This window comes from Physeter macrocephalus, chromosome 1 (genome assembly GCF_002837175.3).
Source record: "Physeter macrocephalus isolate SW-GA chromosome 1, ASM283717v5, whole genome shotgun sequence".
NCBI classification, from domain to species: Eukaryota; Metazoa; Chordata; class Mammalia; order Artiodactyla; family Physeteridae; genus Physeter; species Physeter macrocephalus.
In genome coordinates this window covers 78,538,982-78,554,354 of record NC_041214.2, presented here as the reverse complement: position 1 = coordinate 78,554,354, position 15,373 = coordinate 78,538,982, and the positions used below count along the sequence as shown (strand labels likewise).

The window sequence follows — 15,373 nt, the reverse complement described above, 5'->3', positions numbered from 1 at the left end:
ATCCCACATGCCGCGGAGCAACTAAGCCCGTGCGCCACAACTACTGAGCCTGCACTCTAGAGCCCGCGAGCCACAATTACTGAAGCCCACGTGCCACAACTACTGAAGCCCGTGTGCCTAGAGCCCGTGCTCTGCAACAAGAGAAGCCACCGCAATGAGAAGCCCGCGCACCACAACGAAGAGTAGCCCCTGCTCGACGCAACTGGAGAAAGCCCGTGTGCAGCAACGAAGACTCAGTGCAGCCAAAAATAAAATAAATAAAATAAAAATAAATTTTAAAATATATATACATGTCCACCAGTGTCTGCTTTCCTTAATCCTCACCAAAGACTTTTAAAATCTTTACTAATTGCTTAGGGGACAAATGATAGCTCTTTTGTATTTTAAATTGCATTTTTTATTACTAGTGCTGTTAAACATTTTTCATCTATACTTGTTAGCCATAGGACCAGCAAGTTTTGATAGGAAGAGTATAAGACAATATCCCAGCTCTAAAAAGGAGGACAGGTTTGAATGGAGGCCATGGCTACTTGACCTTGGGCATGTCATTTAAACTCTCTGAGTCTGTTAAAACACCTAAGTGTTGGGATTAAATGAGACCATGTATGTAAAGAACATTGCCTCACGCCCAGCAGATGGTAAGCCACCAAGAAGTGGGAGGATTACCTCACAGTTATATAGTGGTTGGGTCAGGATTCAAACTGAGGACTGTCCTACTTCAAAGTATGGAGTATGGGAAGTGGGGCGGGGCTGAGCATGCAAGTAGGGGCTGAGTTGTTGAAAGCTGTGAGGTAGGTAAGATGGAGATGGGGAACTACAGTAACCGTGTCCTTTATAGGAGAAAGGAAACTCTAAAAGAGACCACAGGCTATGGGCCAAGGTCAGAAGTTGGGCAGGAAAAGATCTGTTACCCAAGCCAGGATTATGGAGTAACACAGGCAGGCAGGACTGGCAAGAACAATTTAACACTCAGCAATTCTATTCTTAGGTATATATCCAAAAGAATTAAAAATATGCATCACTGCGCCACCAGGGAAGCCCCCAGCGTTATTCTTAATAGCTCCCCAAATCCAAACAATCCTGTCCATCAACTGAGGAATGGATAAATAAAATGTGATATATCCATATGATGGAATATTGTTCATCAATAAAAAGGAATGAAGGGGCTTCCCTGGTGGCGCAGTGGTTGAGAGTCTGCCTGCCGACGCAGGGGACACGGGTTCGTGCCCCGGTCCGGGAGGATCCCACATGCCGCGGAGCGGCTGGGGCCCGTGAGTCATGGCCGCTGAGCCTGCACGTCCGGAGCCTGTGCTCCGCAACGGGAGAGGCCACAACAGTGAGAGGCCCGCGTACCACAAAAAAAAAAAAAAAAAAAAAAAAAAAAGGGAATGAAGTACTGACACGTTATAATACATGGATGAGCCTTGAAAACATTATTCTAGGTGAAAGAAGTTGGACAAAAATTACCATACATTATATGGTTCCAAATGTACAAAATAACCAAATCTGTAAAGACAGAAAGTAGATTTGCGGTTGCTTAGGGATGGAGGAGAATGGAAGAATTAGGAGTTATGGATAAAAGGTGTGGGATTGGGACTTCCCTGGTGGCACAGTGGCTAAGAATCCACCTGCCAATGCAGAGGACACGGGTTCAAGCCCTGGTCCAGGGAGATCCCACATGCCGCGGAGCAACTAAGCCCGTGCACCACAACTATTGAGCCTGCGCTCTAAAGCTTGTGAGCCACAACTTCTGAAGCCCACACACCTAGAGCCCATGCTCTGCAACAAGAGAAGCCCTTGCAATGAGAAGCCTGCGCACTGTGTGCAGCAACGAAGCCCCAGTGCAGCCAAAAATAAATAAATTTAAAAATCCACCATATTAAAAAAAAAAAGGTGTGGGATTTCTTTCTGGGATGATGGAAATATTCTCAAATTGACTGTGATTGGTTAAGACTCTAGTTGCAACTAACCAAAACCCAACTCCAGTTACCTTAACCAAGTGTAGAGGAGTTTATTATAACTCTATAGGGACATCTCACATAACCCAGGGACATTTAGAAATAAGCCACAGTTTTGATCATTTATGGAAGTCTTATGCTGAATTTTCTCTTAAATTATTCTCAAAGAGGTTATTTTTTACCTTTTTAAAGAATTTTTATTGGAGTATAGCTGATTTACAATGTTGTGTTAGTTTCAGGTGTTATTTTTCATCTTTTGAGTTAGATTTGAACTTTGGAAATGACCAAAACTAGAGAGTCCAGTCTGAGCCAAGGTGAATGAATGGTGTAGGAGTTAACTTTCTGTTTAAAACAAGATAAAGGAATGACACTGGAGTTGATTTCTGGAGAGGCATGAAGAAGAGAATCCTCTCAGCCATGGTGTCCTGGGAGTGAAGGTGTTGTCCTAACTTGGGTCTGGCCCATTTACAGTGGAACAGGAAAGACTAGAAAAGACAGGGCACACTTGATTGCCTAAAGGATTTCTTTTTTTTTTTCTTTCTTTCAGTTATATATATTCAAAGCAATACAACATGATAGTCTCTACTTCTTTAAAAGGCAAAATGGATCATCTTGTAACACCAATCCTTCGCACACTTTTCCAAAAAAATTGAACTGGGGGAACACTTCCAACCTTATCAGGCCAGAATTATTCTGATACCAAAGCCAGAGAAAGACCGTGCAAGAAAAAAAATACAGACCAAAGACCCTACGAGAAAAAAACTACAGACCTTACGAGCATTAATGCAAAAATCCTCAACAAAGTACTACCAAACTGAATCCAGCAGCATATTAAAAGGATTATACTTCACAACCAAGTGGTATTTATTCTTGGAATACAAGGATGGTTCAACATGTGAAATGGACCAATGTAATATACCACATTAATAGAGTGAAGGGAAAAACCCATATGATCATCTTAATTGATGCAGAAAAAGCGTTTGAGAAAATTCAACACAATGAATACTCAATGATAAAAACACTCAAAGAGCTATGACTAGAAGGAAATTACCTCAACATAATAAAAGCCATATATGAAAAATACAAAGCAGATGTCATACTCAATGGTGAAAAGCTGAAAACAAAATTATTGTTGGGGCTTCCCTGGTGGCGCAGTGGTTGAGAGTCCGCCTGCTGATGCAGGGGACACGGGTTCGTGCCCCGGTCCGGGAAGATCCCACATGCCGCGGAGCGGCTGGGCCCGTGAGCCACGGACGCTGAGCCTGCGCGTCCGGAGCCTGTGCTCCGCAACGGGAAAGGCCACAACAGTGAGAGGTCCGCGTGCCGCAAAAAAAAAAAAAAAAAAAAAAAAAAAAGTCATTGAATTACCCTTATAATGGTTGAATTCTACGGTTGTAAATTGTACTTCCACAAAGCTGTTTTTTAAAACCAAAAACAACAAAACACAGATACCTAATTATGTTAGGGTTTTAATCAAGAAAGGACGCTGAATTGTAATCACTGCTAGCTAGCATGGCAGAAATCCCCATTTAGTCAGAGGATATGGCTTTTTAGAGAGAGAAGCAATTGTCCCCAGAGTAACCTATTCAGGAAATTCTGAGCCACCTTGTTAAAAAGGAATGTTCGACTATATATCTTATTGATGCCAACTGTGTCTTTGGAAGCAATTCTGGCTGTTAACTCCATTTATCCATTCAGCAAAAGTCATAGAATGCTTACTTATTTGCCAAGTATTATTTGTCAAGCTGGAGGGGGATAATAAAAAATGAAAAGGCGTGGCTTGGCCTTTAACCTGCCAGCATTTCAAAACTTGCGGCTCCGTTAGGAGTTTGGCCCTTCTTCCTTTTCTAGCTACTATCCTCTCTCTTTGACTTCAGAGCCAAGATCCTTACTGTTTCCCCTTTCTCATCTCCCTAATTCATTATTTTTTCTTTTTAGCAAAATTTCAAGCATAGAGAAAAATATAATAAATATTCGTGTGCCTGGTTAGCTCTTAATCTTTCAGATTTTTAGGTTTTTGTTTTTTTGTTTTTTTGGGGGTACGCGGGCCTCTCACTGTTGTGGCCTCTCCCGTTGCGGAGCACAGGCTCCGGACGCGCAGGCTCAGCGGCCATGGCTCACGGGCCCAGCCGCTCCGTGGCATGCAGGATCCTCCCGGACCAGGGCACGAACCCGTATCCCCTGTATCAGCAGGCAGACTCCCAACCACTACGCCACCAGGGAAGCCCCAGATTTTTAGGTTTTAATCTTAGGTCTTTAAACAAAATAAAATATTACAGATGCATTTGAAGCCCCTTTGTTCACTTCTTTTTTCACAGAGGTAACTGGTATCCTGAAATTGGTATCCATCATTTCCACACATATCTATATACTATTATTTGATGTGTATATGTATTCATAAACAATGCAATTTATAAACTTTAAATAAATGATGTGATACTTTATATTTTCCTTACAATTTGTGTTCTTCATGCAACATGTTTTCTGAGGTTGATTCATATTTTAACTTCAGTTTAGTGTTCCATTATATGAATAAAGCACAATTTATTTACCTGTTCTCCTATTGTTGGACATTTAGGTTGTTCCCATTTTTTTTTTCTCTATTACAAACAGTGTTACAAAAACACTCTTATACTTGTTTCCTTATGCAAATATCCAAGGTTTTATGGGCTCTACACGTAGAAGGGGAATTGCTAGACCATGGAGTACGTACTCATTTTCAGCTTCGGTAGACATTTCCAAATTTCTCTTCAACAACTGTTCAAAGTCTACATCTTTCCCAACATATGGTTTTATCACATTCAATTTTGTCTATATGAAAGATACAGAATGGTATCTCACTGTGGTCTTAATTTGCTTGTTCTGATTACCAGGGAGGTGAACATGTTATTATATGTTTGATGGTACTTTAAATTTCCTCCTCTGTAAGTTATCTGTTATTCTTTGACCATTTTCCTATTGGATTGTTTGCCTTTTTCTTATTGATTTGGGGTGTGTGTGTGTGTGTGTGTGTGTGTGTGTGTGTTTTGTTTTTGTTTTTTTGGCCGTGCCATGCAGCATCCTGGTTCTCCAACCAGGGATCGAACCCGTGTCCCCTGCATTGGGAGCACAGAGTCTAACCATTGGACCACCAGGGAAGTTCCCTTGTTGTGGCCCTTTAATCTTTGTCTATTACACGTGTTTAACTTTTTTCAGTCTATTTTTTCCCTTCCTTGTGATGATCTTTGTTAAGCAGAATTTTAAAATCTTAAATGTAAAAAAACATAAAAACTTGCTCTTTCTGATTTGTGCTTTTTTATATGTTGTTAAGAAATCCTTCCTTAAATTATTTTTAATTTTGTTAGGTGTGCTAATGGTTTTATGTTAATTAGAAAAAGGTCCTTACCAAGTAGAATACTGGATTATTTACAAGTGAAATTAAATTATATCTAGAATTTCCTTTAAATTGGTTCATCAATAAATGGTGAATTGCAGATGAAACAACATTGGCAAAATGTTGACAATTATTTAAGTTGTAATAGGTACATGGAGGTTCATTATTCTACCCTCACTTTATTATTGGTTTGTAATTTTCTATAATGGTAAATGTAGAAAGAGAGAGGGAGTGAAAAATTCCCTGCGAATTTCAAGGCATAAGGGTATTCTAAATCGTTCGCTTTTTAACCTGCGGCAAACTGTCTTCTGTCCTCACTTTTCCATCGAAACTGTTCTGAAAAAGCCACCAGTGACACCAATGACCACAATTAATGGAATCTTCTTAGTTTACATCTTGAGTTGTCTGTGGAATTTTAGAATGTTACAATTCCTTTTTTTTCTTTTACCTTTTTATTTATGGGAGATTTTAAAAACTATATAAATGGAGACACAATAGTATGATGAACTCCCGAGAGTTCATTATTGTCTTTAACAATAATTAACTCATAGCCATGCTTATGTCATCTGTTCTTCCTGCTACTTGCTCCTTTCCCATATTATTTTAAAGAAAATCCAAAATATTTTATTAATAACTAGTATGCATTACTAAATTTTGAGGACTTAAAAAATTTTTAAACAATGCTATGTTTTTTCAAGTAAAAAGCAAAATGGCTAGGAATATGAACAATAATTCCTTAATTCTATCAAATATTCAATCAGTGTTCAGTTTGCAATCATCTCAAATGTTGTGTGTACATGTATGCTTTACAATTTGCTTGAATCATGAAAAAAAAAGACCTCTACCTTGTGATTTGTTGATGCACTCAATTCTCTTTTACTCTAGGTGTTCTTCCTCTATCTCTCATTTCTCCTTGAAATTTATTTATTTAAGAAAATGGCTGGGGAATTCCTTGGTGGTCCAGTGGTTAGGATTTTCTGCTTCCACTGCAAGGGAAACAGGTTCAATCTCTGGTAGGGGAACTAAGATCCTGCATGCTGCATGGTGTGGCCAAAAAAAAAAAGGGCTCATTTGTCCACAATCTGTATTTTGCTGACGATATTCCCATGGTGCCATTTAACATGTTTCTCTATCCTCTGATTTTTTTTTTCCCCCCTGTAAATTAGTAATTGGATATAGAGGCCTGATCATGTTCAAGTTAAATTTTTTTGGCAGGACAACTTCATGGGTGGTATTGTGATCTTCCATTAGGAAGCACAAGATGTCTGGGTGTCTCCATTTGTGATGTTAGCAGCTTTTGAATATCAATAACTAGATCCATTAATTCATTAGGATTTCCAGTTGGTGACATTCAAAGTCTATCATGCCTTTTTCATTCATTAGCTGGACTACTTTTATAAAGAAACCCTCTTCTATATTATTTGGCTACCCAATGGTATAGCTCATAAAGGAAAAACAATAATAAATAGTCTCTTTTGTTCTCAAAATAATAAATTGTGCACTTAAATCTTCCTGTGGTGACCAATCAGTTTTTAGTATTATCATGAACTGGGGTTGACAAACATATTGATGTGATGCACAAATTACCCCACCTTTGGCCAGTGGGAGGCCTGTTAAGTTGACTTCTAAGCCCTTCTGACAAGAACTTAGCAGTCTTTTTTATTTTTATTTTTTAATTTTATTGGAGCATAGTTGCTTTACAATGTTGTATTTGTTTCTACTGTACAGCAAAGTGAATCAGCTATACATATACATATGTCTCCTCTTTTTTGGATTTCTTTCCCATTTAGGTCACCACAGAACATTGAGTAGAGTTCCCTGTGCTATACAGTAGGTCTTAGTAGTCTTTGCTAACTCTTTTTCTACTTGGAAATAGTATTTCAAGATCACAATCTGGGTATCAGTGTGTTCACTTTTACTTCTTGGTCATTGTTTTTAGGACTTTAAAATGGAAAGAACTAGAAAATACTTTTTTTTTTCGGCTGCACCCCGAGGCTTGCTGGATCCTAGTTCTGCCACAGGGATCAAACCCGCACTCTCAGCAGTCAAAGCATGGAGCCCTAACCACTGGACCACTAGGGAATTCCCCAGAAAATAGTTTTTTCTAAGATAAATACATCGTGAGTTTATGATGATATTTCCAATTCAGATTCAGGGTTTATATCTAACTTCTATCTTAATCTCTATTTTCTTTTTCCCATGCTAAAAATCCTGGTTCTCAGTAACACTGGGAATGATAGTAGACTATCACGTAATTACTTTTTTTCTTCACCCCATAATACACATCTAACAGTCTCAGAATAATACCAACACTACTACCAACAATATGACTGCCATAAACAGTTTAAAACTCTTGAAGCAGTTCTTTTTGTCCTAAGGGTATAACCCACTGGGATAAGCAGTCAAATTACTATGTTTTAAACTCACTTGAAATAGGTCCCCTCTGTGTGTCATCCCCACTATTTGATTTACAGTTAAGTTCATTTGTTTTATTTTTCTTTCAATTTTTAAAAGAGATTGTTTTTAAATCTTAATTTTGTTTTATAATTATGTTAGATATTTACATAGTTGCTAAGTCAAATCTACAAACATTACCTTTCACTCCTCTCCTCTCCACTCTATTGCCCCCTCCTTCTACAGATAACCTTTCAAAACGTTATGGCTTACCCTTCCATATTTTAAAAATATAAGCAGTTCTTTTACATAAATAGTTTTCACTCTGAGATCCATTTTATTTGCTCTCTCCCGTATTCCTCTCTCAGTGTTTTTTTGGTATTCAGGAAAACCACACCCACAACCCACCTTGGATCCCCTTGCAAAGAATGAGGATCTAACTGGGAGAAGAATCAGGTGAAATTCTTGGGACCAATCAGGACCTCCTGCCAGAAAGGATAGGTTTGGGGTCAGCTGTCAGCACCTTGTGTATGGCTGGTGGAAGTGGAAAGGTAGCTAGAGATACTCTTCTTACAAATGGTCCATCTAGACCCCTGCCAGACAATTAACCGGAGGTTCCTCTAGATGGGTTTTGTGTTGTTTTCCTCTGAAGGTTTGGCTATTTGTAGAAACATAAGATCAGATTTCTGGAGAAATGCAAGAAATCACGTTTTTGGTTTCTTGGTGGGTGGGCGATAAGGGACACTGGGTGTTCCCCTAACCCAACCCACTACCGTCCAGGAACTACTTTGGCTCCTACCTGTTTAATGGTTCCACCTGCCAAGTGGCAGTCTTGGGCGACCCCTGCAGCCTCCATGTGTGTGCGAGTGGGCCATGCCAGCTACACCCTGTGTTTTTGCTTCTTGCTGGGAGCTAGAGTGGAAAGAAACCTAACTGTGTGGTCTCAGTTCTTGGAGGACCTCAAGGACTACACTATAAATAGACCAGATACTCTAGATTGCCTGCAGGATTATGACCCTGGTTTCTAGCCCTTCACCCCATGATGCAAAATCACATCAACTTTCAGATTCCTACTGACTCCTCCAGGCATGTCTGCTCCTACCTTGTTCCAGTTCCTACTCTACCAGGCCCTAGAAGACACCACCTCCTCTCTATACCCAGAAACCAACTCCACTGACCCTAAACAATGGATCTAAGTATTATGTGAGTTAGACACTAGATTCCTGGTGATGCCATTTCCAGCACCTGTTTGTTTGTGAGGGGCACAGGCTGGCAGACAGCCATGGGAACTGGACTACTGCCCCAAGCCCTTTGTTATCTCTAGGAACTGGCTAGCCCTGGAAGAAGCAGTCTCTCCAGGGTCAACAAGGCCCTAGATGTCAAAGCACCAGAAATACAGCAAATAAAAAGGCATGATCAATACACTCCACAGGCTAAGAACCAGATAGTTGGATGCAAAGTAACAGATGGTAAAAAGAGAGAGCAATGGTGGATGCTCTATCAGGATTCTCCTGCTCCCTTGTAAATGTGAGGCCCCTCGGGGTTCTATCCCAGGCCACTTTTCCCTTCTCACTGTACACTCTTTCCTGACACAAGCTTGTGTGTGACCATAGCTCCTTTTGTCATAATAAGCAGATAACTCCCTTCTCTGAATCCCTAACTCCAGGTCCATGTACCCAGGTGGCCACAGGACTTATATTCCTGGATGTCTCCCTGGCATTTAAAACTCAGTGTGCTCAAACTGAATACCAATACCACTTTCTTCCCCAAACTGGCTCCTCCTCCCACATTCTATTTCAGTTTGTGTCAGCCTCATCCTCTCACATGTTTTACCTGGAAACCTGGAGGGCATCCTTCATTCCTGCTCTCCCTCACCTCCCTTTTCCTATCAATCATTTAGCTCTATGATTCCATCTTTTAAATATCCAGGGAATGGGTCTGTTTTACCGTCCTGACTGTCAATCCCCTGTACAAACTGTCATCCCCTCTCACTTGGATACAAAGTAACAACCTCCTAATTGGTCTCACTGCCTTCAGCCTTCTTTGCAATACAGACATACTTTCATTTGGGTCATGGAATCTGGGCTTATTTCAACCCAGATCAATCTTTAGAATTAAAAATATTAAAAATTTTAGTAGTTTTAGAATCCTAAATTAGCTCTAAATACAGAAAAGGATATAGCTGGCTTTTTCTTTGTACACTTCCCTGTTTATTGACTTGTTTCAGTGAGCGTATATTCTTATGGTAATTTGAATGGAAGCTCCAATAAGGTATATTACATGGGGGGCACATTTGTATTTAAGTGGCATGAAAAGAAGACTGAGAAAGAATTGCCTGAGAAAAGGAGAATGTTATTACGAAAGCCAAGAGAGAGGTTCAAAGAAGAGGGGTGGTTAACAATGCCAGGAGGTGCCCAAGATGCTGGAGTGGGAAGACCCTCCTCCCATGGGCACAGCAAAATTACAACTATTTACAGAGCAGCTATGGATGAGAAAAACCAGAAGACTAGCAGAAAAGATCTACAGCTAAAGATATAAAGAAGGAACAACAATGAGACGGGTAGGAGGGGTGAAAAATTGCAAAAGGAAAACATGAAAATTGCAAAAGGAAAAATCTCACTGGTTAAGGCAAATATACAGTAAAGGAGGTAAATGAGGTAGGTATAAAGCTAGTAGGAAGGTTAAAAGACAAAAGTAGTAAAATCGGGGGGAGGAATAAATTAGGAATTTGGGAGTAATATATACACACTACTATATATAAAATAGATATAACAAGGCCCTACTGTAAAGAACAGGGAATTATACTCAATATTTTGTAATAAGCTGTATGAAAAAGAATCTGAAAAAAATATATATATATATGAATCACTTTGCTGAACACCTGAAACTAACAAAACATTGTAAATCAGCTATACTTCAATTTTTAAAATAAGGTGAATAATAATCCAACAAGTAGATTGGAGGAATGGTATGAATAAAAGCATGTATCTTAAAAAAAAAAGTAGTACAATCATTTATATCTGCAATAAGTAGTTAAGGGATACATAAAACAAAAAGATGTAAAATATGATGTCAAAAACAGTAAATATGGGCAGGGAGTAATAATGAAAGGTTGTTAAAATTTGTTTGAACTTAAGAGATCAGCATCTTAAAAAAAAATAAAAGGAGATCAGCATCTTAAAATAATCATCCACACATATATAGCTATATATAGTATGGGGAATATAATCAATAACTATGTAATATCTTTGTATGGTGACATATCATAACTAGACTTACCAAGGTGATCATTTTGAAATGTATAGAAATACCAAATCACTGTGTTGTGTAACAGGAACTAACATAGTGGTGTAGGTCCATTATACTTCAAAAACAAACAAACTCAGAAAAAGAGGTCAGATTCGTGGTTACCACAGGTGGTGAGTAGTGGAGGGGGAATTGAATGAAGGCAGTCAAAACGTACAAACTTCTAATTATAAGTTAAATAAGTACTAGGGATGTAACGTACAGCACGAAAAATATAATTAACACTGCTGTATGTTACGTATGAAAACTGTTAACAGAGTAAATCCTAAGTGTTCTCATTATAAGGAAAAAAAATTTTCTTTTCTTTTTTCTGTGGTTTGGCTGGGAGTTGGCTGATCTAGTCTGGACTCACTTGGGTTTGGTTCCTACTTCAGGTTGAGTCCAGGTCTGCTCTACATGTCTCTCATCCTCCTTGTACCAGCAGGTAGGACCTGGAGCATGTTGTCTGAAGCAAAAAGTACTGGAGTAACACCACTCTGTGTATTTTTAAATTTTTGTATCTATATGAGATGATGGATGTTCACCAAACTTATTGTGATAATCATTTCATGATGAATGTAAGTCAAATCATTATGCTGTATCCCTTAAACAGTGCTGTATGTCAATTATATCTCAATAAACCTGGAACAAAAAACTTTTTAAAGATTTTAGGTAAAAATAAATAAAAATTGAAAAATTAAAAATAAACAATGCCATGGACTTCCCTGGTGGCACAGTGGTTAAGAATTTTCCTGCCAACGCAGGGGATACGGGTTCGAGCCCTGGTCCAGGAAGATCCCACATGCCGCGGAGCAACTAAGCCCATGGATCACAACTACTGAGCCTGTGCTCTAGAGCCTGCAAGCCACAACTACCGAGCCCACGTGCCACAGCTACTGAAGCCTGCACGCCTAGAGCCCATGCTCCACAACAAGAGAAGCCACCGCAATGAGAAGCCTGTGCACTGAAACAGAGAGTAGCCCCTGCTCATCACAACTAGAGAAAGCCCGCATGAAGCAACAAAAACACAACGCAGCCAAAAATAAAATAAATAAATAAAATAAAATTAAAACCCAAACCCTTTCTTTAAAAATGTAAAAAATACATTAAATGGGGGCGGAGAGAAGATGGCGGAAGAGTAAGATGCGGAGATCACCTTCCTCCCCACAAATACATCAGAAATACATCTACACGTGGAACTGCTCCTATAGAACACCCACTGAACGCTGGCAGAAGACCTCAGACCTCCCAAAAGGCAAGAAACTCCCCACGTACCTGGGTAGGGCAAAAGAAAAAAGAATAAACAGAGACAAAAGAATAGGGACGGAACCTGCACCAGTGGGAGGGAGCTGTGAAGGAGGAAAGGTTTCCACACACTAGAAGCCCCTTTGCGGGTGGAGACTGCGGGTGGTGGACGGGGGGAGTTTCGAAGCTGCGGAGGAGAGCGCAGTAACAGGGTGCGGAGGGCAGAGCGGAGAGACTCCCGCACAGAGGATCGGTGCCGACCGGCACTCACCAGCCCGAGAGGCTTGTCTGCTCACCCACTGGGAAAGGCGGGGGCTGGGAGCTGAGGCTCAGGCTTCCGTCGGAAGCCGGGAGAGGACTGGGGTTGGCGGCGTGAACACAGCCTGAAAGGGTTAGTGCGCCACGGCTGGCTGGAAGGGAGTCTGGGAGAAGTCTGGAGCAGCCAAAGAGGCAAGAGACCTTTTGTCCCTCCTTGCTTCCTGGGGCGCGAGGAGAGGGGATTAAGCGCGCTGCTTAAAGTAGCTCCACAGACTGGCGCGGAGCTGCTGAAGAGACTAGAGACTTTTTCTTGCCTCTTTGTTTCCTGGTGTGAGAGGAGAGGGGACTCAGCGCACCACGTAAAGAAGCTCCAGAAACGGGCGTGAGCCATGGCTATCAGCGCGGACCCCAGAGATGGGCGTGGGACACTAGGGCTGCTGCTCCCGCCTACAAGAAGCCTGTGTGCGAGCACAGGTCACTCTCCACACCTCCTCTCCCAGGAGCCTGTGCAGCCCGCCACTGCCAGGGTCCCAGGATCCAGGGACAGCTTCCTCGGGAGAACACGTGGCGCGCCTCGGGCTGCTGCAGCGTCACGCCGGCCTCTGCCGCCACGGGCTTACCCCACATCCATGCCCCTCCCTCCCCGCCGGCCTGAGTGAGCCAGAGCCCCCGAATCAGCTGCTCCTTTAACCCCGTCCTCTCTGAGCGAAGAGCAGACGCCCTCGGATGACCTACGTGCAGAGGCGGGGCCAAGTCCAAAGCTGAACACCAGGAGCTGTGCGAACAAAGAGGAGAGGGGGAGGTCTCTCCCAGCAGCCTCAGAAGCAGCGGATTAAAGCTCCACAATCAGCTTGAAGTGCCTTGCATCTGTGGAATACCTGAATAGACAGCGAATCATCCCAAGTTGAGGAGGTGGACTTTGGGAGCAAGATATATTATTATTTTCCCCTTTTTCTCTTTTTGTGAGTGTGTATGTGTGTGCTGCTGTGTAAGATTTTGTCTGTATAGCTTTGCTTTCACCATTTGTCCTAGGGTTCTGACCGAAACGGTTTTTTATGAAATTTTTCTTCTTAATAATTATTTTTTACTTTAATAACTTTATTTTATCCTACTTTATTTTATCTTCTTTCTTTCTTCCTTTCTTCCCTCCTTTCTTCCTGTCTTCCTTTCTTCCTTCCTCCCTTCCTTCCTCCCTTCCTTCCTTCCTTTCTTCCTTCCTTCCTTCCTCCCTTTCTTGCTTCCTTCCTTTCGTGCTTTCTTCCTTCCTTCCTTCCTTCCTTTCTTTCTTTCCTTTCTATTTTTTCTCCCTTTTATTCTGACAGAAAAACACACAGTAGATGAAGTAGCAAGGTAAAAACCCACCAGACCTAACAAATGAAGAGGAAATAAGCAGTCTACCTGAAAAAGGATTCAGAATAATGATAGTAAAGATGATCCAAAATCTTGGAAATAGAATAGACAAAATGCAAGAAACATTTAACAAGGACCTAGAAGAAATAAAGAGGAAGTAAGCAACGATGAGCAACACAGTAAATGAAATTAAAAATATCTAGATAGGATCAATAGCAGAATAACTGAGGCAGAAGGACGGATAAGTGACCTGGAAGATAAAATAGTGGAAATAACTACTGCAGAGCAGAATAAAGAAAAAAGAATGAAAAGAACTGAGGACAGTCCCAGAGACCTCTGGGACAACATTAAACGCAACCAACATTCGAATTATAGGGGTCCCAAAAGGAGAAGAGAAAAAGAAAGGGATTGAGAAAATATTTGAAGAGATTATAGTTGAAAACTTCCCTAATATAGGAAAGGAAATAGTCAATCAAGTCCAGGAAGCACAGAGAGTCCCATACAGGATAAACCCAAGGAGAAACACGCCAAGACACATAATAATCAAACTGTCAAAAATTAAATACAAAGAAAACATATTAAAAGCAGCAAGGGAAAAACAACAAATAACACACAAAGGAATCCCCATAAGGTTAACATCGGATCTTTCAGCAGAAACTCTCCAAGCCAGAAGGGAGTGGCAGGACATATTTAAAGTGATGAAGGAAAAAAACCTACAACCAAGATTACTCTACCCAGCAAGGATCTCATTCAGATTTGATGGAGAAATTAAAACCTTTACAGACAAGCAAAAGCTGAGAGAGTTCAGCACCACCAAACCAGCTTTACAACAAATGCTAAAGGAACTTCTCTAGGCAAGAAACACAAGAGAAGGAAAAGACCTACAAGAACAACCCGAAACAATTCAGTAAATGGTAATAGAACCATACATATCGATAATTACCTTAAATGTAAATGGATTAAATGCTCCCACCAAAAGACACAGACTGGCTGAATGGAAACAAAAACAAGACCCATATATATGCTGTCTACAAGAGACCCACTTCAGACCTAGGGACACATACAGACTGAAAGTGAGGGGATGGAAAAAGATATTCCATGCAAATGGAAATCAGAAGAAAGCTGGAGTAGCAATTCTCATATCAGACAAAATAGACTTTAAAGTAAAAACTATAACAAGAGACAAAGAAGGACACTATATAATGATCAAGGGATCGATCCATGAAGAAGATATAACAATTGTAAATATTTATGCACCCAACATAGGAGCACCTCAATACATAAGGCAAATACTAACAGCCATAAAAGGGGAAATCGACAGTAACACAATCATAGTAGGGGACTTTAACACCCCACTTTCACCAATGGACAGATCATCCAAAATGAAAATAAATAAGGAAACACAAGCTTTAAATGATACATTACACAAGATGGACTTAATTGATATTTATAGGACATTCCATCCAAAAACAACAGAATACACATTCTTCTCAAGTGCTCATGGAACACT

General features: G+C 40.6%; 1 long non-coding RNA gene across 4 annotated transcripts in view; it reads right to left on the bottom strand.

The window, feature by feature from the left end:
• LOC114486575 (uncharacterized) overlaps positions 1-15,373 on the bottom strand; it is a 65,602-nt gene that overhangs the window by 4,835 nt on the left and 45,394 nt on the right. The window lies entirely within an intron of this gene.